Source organism: Myotis daubentonii, chromosome 9 (assembly GCF_963259705.1).
Source record: "Myotis daubentonii chromosome 9, mMyoDau2.1, whole genome shotgun sequence".
Lineage (NCBI taxonomy): Eukaryota > Metazoa > Chordata > Mammalia > Chiroptera > Vespertilionidae > Myotis > Myotis daubentonii.
In genome coordinates, this window is record NC_081848.1 from 2,882,878 (window position 1) to 2,891,708 (window position 8,831).

Below are 8,831 nucleotides of genomic sequence, written 5' to 3' on the forward strand. Positions count from 1 at the left end.
GAGGACAAAAATGGAATTATCCAAATTACCAAAGCACGAAAATAAAAACAGCCACAGAGCTATTTTCTGACTAAGAAAAATAATGATGTGCTAGCCAAAAATGAATTTGGTTGGCATCTAAATTATGAACATCCTGGAATGACTACCAGCTAGAGCAGATTTTACTCAGAAGGACCCGAGGCCGAGGAGAGTGCTGTCCCCAGGACCCCCCCCCCCCATTCCTGCGCTCCAATCCATTGATACATTCACCTTAGCTTTTGCCACTCCGAAGACATTGATCAGGAAGGAATATAGGATATAAAACCATGTAGGAATTAGATGATTCATACAGGAAATACAAGATTCTTGTCACTCCGTCCTCACCAGACGGTCACCCAGCATTGAACAAACACCATCACTTGTTCCTTCCAAGAGCCGGTGTGTTCCTGTGAGATGATGGAATCGTCAGACACGCGTCCCGCACGCCGAGTCCAAACACGTCCCCTGTCACGCATCTCCCGGGCCCTGGCTCGGCCTCACGTGCAGGCGTCTAACTCCTCTTCGCAGAAGCGTCCTCTGGAGCCGGTTGTTGCCTCCTCACTAGACTTCTCACGCGCACCCTCCCGGGCCTCGGCCAGCCTTCAGGGGACCTGGCTTCCGGCCCTCAGCAGCCTGTGCGTGGACATCGGGGTGATTTGAGGTTAATGGTCGACATCTGACCAGGACAAAATAGAGGACGATAACAGTTTTCTTACTGAAGATCTGAGCTTATGTCACTGCAACTAAGATGGGCTTCCTGTGGCTCTCGCCTGCCTTGGCAACATGCATAGCACACGCCGTGTGACGGCTCCAGTCCATCACGTTGGCTTAGAAAGAGTAACTTTTAAAAAATATATTTGTATTGATCTCAGAGAGGAAGGGAGAGAGAGAGAGAAACATCAATGAGAGAGAGAATCATTCATCGGCTGCCTCCTGTCGATCGAGCCCACAACCCGGGCATGTGCCCTGACCTCCTCGTTCATAGGCCGACGCTCAACCACTGAGCACCTCCAGCCGGGCTCCTAATGCGTCTTGTACCAGGGACCCATCACGGTGTCCCTTCCTGTCTCTGAAGATGCTGGCACATTCAATCGACAGCTTCCCAAGGCCCACTTGCCCCAGGCACTGACTTGCTGGCCAACTCAGTTTGCCCTCAATAGGTAAATGCCTAGTGACCACGAGTTCTAATGGTGCTGTGCGGGGTGGGAGCACTTCTTCTGCCAAGGGCCACTGGATATTTCTAACGTCGTTCGTGGCCCACACAGAATTATCAACTTAAAAACTAGCCTGCTGCGTGTGGTTAAACATTTAATTCACTCTCCCTAACTCCGCGGCAGGGCCAGACCCAATGATTTTGCGGGCCTGCTATGGCCCGAAGGCCGGGCGGTCCCCACTCCTGCTTCAGAAGAGTCAGAGAATAACTGCTGCGTTGGAAAAGATGATTCTATCATCTTCAAACCCAAAGCCAGACTAGCCCCCTGGCATAGAGGGGCAGTGCCTAGGGTGTGCCCCTCCGCTCGAAAGAGGAGAAGGAAGGACCCCGCCCCGTGTGTCGTCAGCTGGAGGGTGCTGGAAGCCCGGATGTTACCTCAAATGCAACCTGGTTATATTTTCACTCTGAGAGCTCCCGCCCCCGCTCGCCGAGAGCCCACCGGAGGCGAGACTGTCCCAGGCTCCTCCTCAGAGTGACACGGGGTGTCAAGCCCCAGGTGGCCGGCTGCTGAGCGGTGGCTCCGTGGGTTTTTCTCTGTAACTTCACTCCGAAGGCCATGGATTATATTACGTTTCTATTCATTCAAGATACTTGCTGCCATCACTAGTCTTGGAGCTCATTTCCCATCTTCTACATAGAAATTAGGTTTTTCTCCGAGTGTTTCTTGCACTGACTTGGGCCTCTCTCTCTCTCTCTCTCTCTCTCTCTCTCTCTCTCTCTCTAACTGGGTGGAGATCTTGTTCTCTTTTTCCTCGGGGGCTTTCACAGCCGCTCAGAACAGAGCCCCACGGGCCCCACCTGAGCAGCGCTCAGCCTGGGGAAGTGTCGGGCGTTCCTCTAGGCCCCCGAAAGGATAACAGTAATATTAACATAGCATTTACCTATCTACAAAGGCCTACAATTTTTAACTTTAGTTTTACCTAATCTTCATATTTAATTTAATATTTATTTATATTTAATCCTCAAATGCTTCGTGCAGGAGGTCCTGGCATCATCCCTGGCCATACCTTTTTTTTAAAAAATATATTTGTATTGATTTCAGAGTGGAAGGAAGAGGGAGAAAGAGATAGAAACATCAATGATGAGAGAGAATCATTGATCGGCTGCCTCCTGCACGCCCCCACCGGGGATCGAGCCTGCACCCCAGGCATGTGCCCTGACCCGGGAATCGAACCGTGACCTCCTGGCTCATAGGTCAATGCTCAACCACTGAGCCACATTGGGTGGTCCCTGGCCACACTTTGAAAAATATTTTCATTTTTATTTTTGACACTATTACAGGTGCCCCCCATTTCCTGGGCTCACTTTTGAGGGGAAGAGGAAAGAGGCTCATCTCCTCACTCAGGATGATGGGAGAGTGATCGCAGAGCAGGGTCCGAGGCCGCCTTCGTGGGGCTGGCTCCCCCCGGCCCCCCACCACCGCACAACATGCTCCTGCAGATTTCGTTTTGCAAAGGACGGCACCTGCCCGGCTGGCAGGGCAGCGCTGCCCACGCCCCGTGGGCTGTGGACCAGGTGCTGCGTGTGCCTGACCTGTGCTGAGCTCTTCACACTCCTCGCTTCCTCTCACCGCGGCCGCCCCTACGCGGTATTTTGATCACATCGTCGCACCTGTGGGAACTGATCAGCAGTGGGAAGCAGTTGTGAGTGTGAACAGCTCCCGCAGACACCAGAGACCCAGAAGCCCATGCAAAACACAGGAAGTGGAGGGTACAGCTCTCAGGGCTGGGCGCCCACACCCACGCTGGCGCCTCTCTTGTAGGTAACAGGTAGGAGTCCGCGGGGAGGGAGGAAATGGGCCGCAGGTGCAGGAGACACAAGTTTACCTCAAGGTCCTAGGGGCCACGGGTGTGTCTGGAGGCCAGACCCCGGGGCAGCCGCATGGCCAGGGTTAGGGAGCCAGTCGGGTGCTTGTGTCCTGAGGACAGCGGAGTGGCTGGAGCGGGGATGGGAAGGTCAAGGAGGTGGGACTCAGGCTCTGTCCTTGGAGCATTTTGTCTAACAGAGGAGGACAGACAGACACATGGATGCACGTCAGCACACTCATGGACACAGGCAAGTTGAGGACACTTTCATTTTATTTATTTTTTTATTGATCAGAGAAGAGGGAGAGGGAGAGAGAGAGAAACATCAATGACAAAAATCATTGACTGGCTGCCTCCTGCAGGCCCTCCATTGGGGATCGAGCCCGCAACGCGGGCATGTGCCCTGACTGGAAATTGGACCCTGACCTCCTGGTTCCTAGGTTGATGCTCAACCACTGAGCCACGCTGGCCAGGCCACACACATGCTTTTTCAAAGGGGCCTGGAAAGGAAGTGCAGGCAGGACGCGGGGAAGGGAGGTGCACAGGTGCAAGCATATCTGGGGAGGGGCAGGAGGGCAGTGGGCTGGGCTGGAGCAAGGAAGACCTGAGGAGGATGGAGCCCATGGGGGTGTGCTGCACTTCAACTCCCCAAAACCACCGACTACTTGCCTACTAAGTGCGGGGGGGAGCCGCAAACAAGACAGACAGGCCTAGTGACTGTCCCTATGAGGACGGCTCCTTCCGTCACCGAACGGGTACTTCCTCCATCAGCCGCCAGCTCCATGACATCCACGCACTGGGCCAGGGGCTAGGAAAGCAGCGAGGCACAAAGCTGAGCATGGCGCCTGCCCCGTCATAGCTCACGGTCTGGAGAGGAGGCGGCGTTCATGACAACCTATCGTTATGAAATTCTGGGGGTGCTCTGAAGGAAAAGAACAGGGTGCCGCCCGGCCGCCGTGGCTCAGTGGTTGAGCATCGACCTATGAACCAGGAGGTCGGGGTTTGATTCCCAGTCGGGGCACATGCCTGGGTGCGGGCTCCTTCCCCAGTGTGAGGCGTGCAGGAGGCAGCCGATCCATGATTCTTCTCATCATTGATGTTTCTCTCTCTCTCTCTCCTCCCTTCCTCTCTGAAATAAAAATATATATATATATTTATTAAAAACAAACAAACAAACACAAAAAACAGGGTGCCAAGAGAGCAAACAATGATGTCAACTCAGTCCTCACAAACTGGTAAGCACAGCTGTCAGGCCCGGGGCTGGGCGGTCCTGAGGCCGCCGCCCTGTGCAGGGAGAGCCTCTAGCGGGAGCTCTGCAGGGAGGCCCTGGCCTGCTCAGCCCGTTTTATTCATGAGAAAACCAAGGCTCAGCCCCTCTCAGGAGTCACGTCAGGTCTGTCCAGTGGGAAAGGAAGCCCCGTCAGACCTCGGACATGGGGTGCAGCTCTCTTCCCTCCAAGGAGCAGGGGATGAGCCTGGCCTGTGGGGCCGCTCCCGCTTGTTCTAGAGAGAGTCAAGTGGCAAGAAGTTCATCTTTCCCTGCGAGCCGCTCAGTGAGGGGAGAGCGAGCTGCGGTCAGCGGTGGGTGGAGTAGAGGTCTGGCTTCGGTGGCTGAGCGCAGCCTGGACGGCAAAGGCCGAGGCGGGCTGTGCAAAGGCATCACCAGAGGCATCGCCACGCCCTGGGCAGTGAAAGTGAGCCGGGCCCAAGGCAAAAAGGTGAAACTCACCTCCGCAGGGGCAGGGTGAGCTGGCCCACCGCCCTATCCGCACACATCACAGCTCATCAGAGAGTTTCCGAATGACTCGCCCTCGCCCGGAAAGGAAGCTTCCTGGGCTGCACGGGGGCTGCTGGTGTGGGCCAGGCACTTGAAAGAGAGTAAATGATGACACAGCAGTGGGGACAGGGCTCCTGGCACCGAGACCAGCTGGCAGAAGGCAGGGGTGGCCCAGATAGAGCAGCTGCCGGGCCTCAGCCACCTGAGGATGGTGGCAAACCCGTCAGGGCTCCTGGGAGCAAGGCAACAGGTGCCAGACGTGGGGGCCTGGCAGCAGAGGTCCCTGCACGCTGGTCCAAGTGCACTGCTCTTGCGTTTTCTGTTTGTGTGCTTTTAAAACATCTTTTTATTGATTTCAGAGAGGAAGGGAGAGAGAGAGAGAAGCATCAGTGATGAGAGAGAATCATGGATCAGCTGCCTCCTGCACACCCCACAGTGGGGATCAAGCCCACAACCCGGGCATGTGCCCTGACCAGGAATCGAACCCTGACCTCCTGGTCCATAGGTCAACGCTCAACCCCTGAGCCACGCTGGCCGGGCCAAGTGTGTTGCTTTTGCTCTTCAGATAACAAACATTTATGAAATGTCTATACATTCTCCAAATGTATGTCTTGCTGTTCCCCTGTAGGCACACGCTCCTCAACCACACAGACGCCTGCTCCCCCTCCCTCCTGCCTCCTCACTGTTGCTAAGGGGTCTCCTGACATTTCACGTCCTTCCCTCTCCTCTGGGCTGAAATGTCCTCCGTGCCCCTCTCGGCTTTCCTTCCTCCACAAAGGTTCTCCTGCATCAAAGCTGTTTTTTCCTCCCTTGAACTTGACCTAGCATTTTACCTATATTTCTCACTTTTACCCTGCATTGTAGTTATTCAGGTACTCTATTCTCCTGTGAGTGTCTTTGGTGACAAAGTCATTCATGATTCACCCTTTCTCTGTCCCCAAGAGCTCTGCACTGAGTAGGTACACAATAATTGTCTTTGAGCCCAGCTGGTGTGACTCAGTGGTTGAGCGTTGACCTATGAACCAGGAGGTCACAGTTCGATTCCTGGTCAGGGTACATGTCCGGGTTGCAGGCTTGATCCCCAGTGAGGGGTGTGCAGGAGGCAGCCGATCAATGATTCTCTCTTATCATTGATTTCTATCTCTCGCTCCCTCTCCCTTCCTCTCTGAAATCAGTACAAATATGTATATTTTAAAAAGTTGTCTTTGACTGACTGACTGCAGAGGGAAGGAGGGTGCGGCAGTGGAGGGTGGAGGAGAGGTGGGGTGTCTGGGATGAGCCCCTGGTGGCTTTCTGGGGGTGGGGCCTGTAGTGCTTCTCCTGGGGCTGCCATGAGGCCAGGAGAAAACCCGGGCGTTGAGTCTCAGCTTTGTGACTCAGCCGCCGGTGAAGGCAGATAATACTGTATTGTTTACACTTGAGGAAAAGGAGGCGTCTCTATCTTCTTCCTCAAGTGTGAACGATACAGTAATATCCCTCTTAAAAGATTAGTGTGAGGATCAGTGAGGGTCAATACATGCAACATCCAATACCTAGTAAGTGCTCAGTGACGTTTGTTGAGCAGTTATCCAAGGGAGAGTAATGTTTTTAGCTTCTTCTTTAGGTGGAGAGGGGGTGGGCATTTGCTTTGCTCCTCTTTGCAGTAGAGACATCTGTGTACTGGCCAACTCTTCCTCATGGTGATAACCTTGCCCGGTGCCAGCAGAGGCGAGACGAATGGGTGGGTAAACACGTGCAGGAAACGAATCGCCTTTGGAATCTAAAATCCTACTTCCAGCCCTGGTTGGTGTGGCTCAGTGGATAGAGCGTCGGCCTGCGGACTAAAGGGTCTTGGGTTCGATTCCAGTCAAGGACACATGCCTGGGTTGTGGGTTTGATCCCCAGTGTGGGGTGTGCAGGAGGCAGCCAATCAATGATTCTCTCTCGTCATTGCTGTTTTTATCTCTCTCTCTCCCTCTCCCTTCCTCTCTGAAATCAATAAAAAGATATTTAAAATAATAGAAGAAAATCCTGCTCCCAGCTAAGCCAGGTGTTCTGGAAACTAAACAGCAGAAGCTGTTGCTTGTTCCTGATGAGTCTCTGGCAGAGGATTCCCGCCCCTGTCCCTCCAGGCCGGCAGGGCAGGGCAGGGCGTGAAGGGGTGCCCTGGAGGCAGAATTAGGAGAGAGGCCCGGCTTATCCACAAGGGCAGCGCCTGGCCCCCTGACCCAGAGCCGCGCTGCTCCTCTCTGCCCTCTCTGCCCACCCGCCCGGGGGGAGCAGGAAGCCGGATACACCCAGCCCCACGGAGGAGCCCGCCTGTGGAAGAGGAGCTGGCCCAGCTCTGTGGCTGTGGGACTCACTGTCCCGAACAAGGTCCGGCGGCTGGGGCCTGGTCAGCTAGAAAGAGAGGCCATTTGGGGCTGGGCAGGGGCGACACAGGCCTTGGGGAGGGGCCTGGGGAGGGAAGGAGCCCCAAACTGGCCACCACCACTCTCTGTGGAGCCAGTTTCTCCCGGGAGGTGAGCTGTTTGGGACACATCAGAGAGAAGAGGTTCTCAGACAGCGGCCCAAAAGGTGTGTGAGGGCTCCTGTCTGGACGCGGGTTAACAGTGAAATGGAGGAAAAATCACAAAAGATACCTTGAGCCCTGGCCGGTGTGGCTCAGTTACTTGAGCGTTGTCCTATGCCCCGAAAGGTCGTGGGCTCCTTTCCCCGTCAGGGCACATAATGAGGTTGCAGGTTTGGTCTCATACAAGAGCAACCAGTCAATGTTTCTCTCTCACATTGATGTTTCTCTCTCTCTCTCTCTCTCTCTCTCTCTCTCTCTCTCCCTTTCTCTCTCAAAGATCAATAAACATATCCTATTCAATAAACATCTCCTCAGGTGAGGATTTAAAAAATGCTAAAACACAAACTTAGCATTAAAAAAATACCTTGAAACAAATGAAAATGGTGGGAATGTAGACTGGTACAATCACTATGGAAAGCAGTCTGGCGATTCCTCAAAAATTTAAGAACAGAGCTACCATACGACCCAGCAATCCCTCTCCTGGGTATGTACCTGAAAAACTTGAAATCATGTATTTACAAAGGTATATGCACCCCTATGTTCATGGCAGCATTATTCACGGTGGCCAAGACACGGAAACAGCCAAAGTGCCCTGCGATAGAGGACTGGATGAAGATGTGGTCCATGTACGCAGTGGAACACTACTCAGCCATCAGAAAGGATGAAGTAGCACCATTTGCAACAGCATGGAGGGACCGTGAGAACATTATGCTAAGTGAAATGTCAGAAAAAGCTAAGAACCATCTGATTTCACTCATATGTGGGATATAAAACGGAAACTCATGATCACAAGTTTGGTGGTTGTCAGAGGGAAGGCGTGGGGGGAGGAGGAGCGCCTACTATATGGTTAGAGGAGAAGAACTGAGTCTGGGTGGTGACAATACACAGATCTTGTCACATAGAAACCCACACCTGAAACCTGTATGTTCATGTTGACCGATGGCACCCCAATCACCTTAATGAATAAATATTTTTAAAAGTATTTTTATGCAATTATAAGTACACACACAACACACACATTACAAATGCTTTTTGGTGTTATTTTTTTTATATCATGGAGTGTTTTTGTTATTGTTGTTTGTTTGTTTGTTTTAAATAGATTCTTATTGATTTCAGAGAGGAAGGGAGAGGGGGAGAGAGAGAGAGACAAACATCAATGATGAGAGAGGATCGTGCCCCTACTGGGGATCGAGCCTGCAACCTGGACATATGCCCTGACCGGGAATCACACCGGTGACCTTTTGGTTCCTGGGTCTATGCACAACCACTGAGCCACACCCGCTGGACTATCATGGGCTTTTGACATCAGTGTGTAAAGCAGATCTATGCCATTCCTTCCACAGGCCACACAATTCACTGTATAGGTCTGCATTTAGTCATTTCATCACCACATTTGGATGAGCAGGTTGGGGAGCAGTGGTTTCTACATGAAACCAGTAGCCTAGACAAAAAGGGATTTGGCAACTC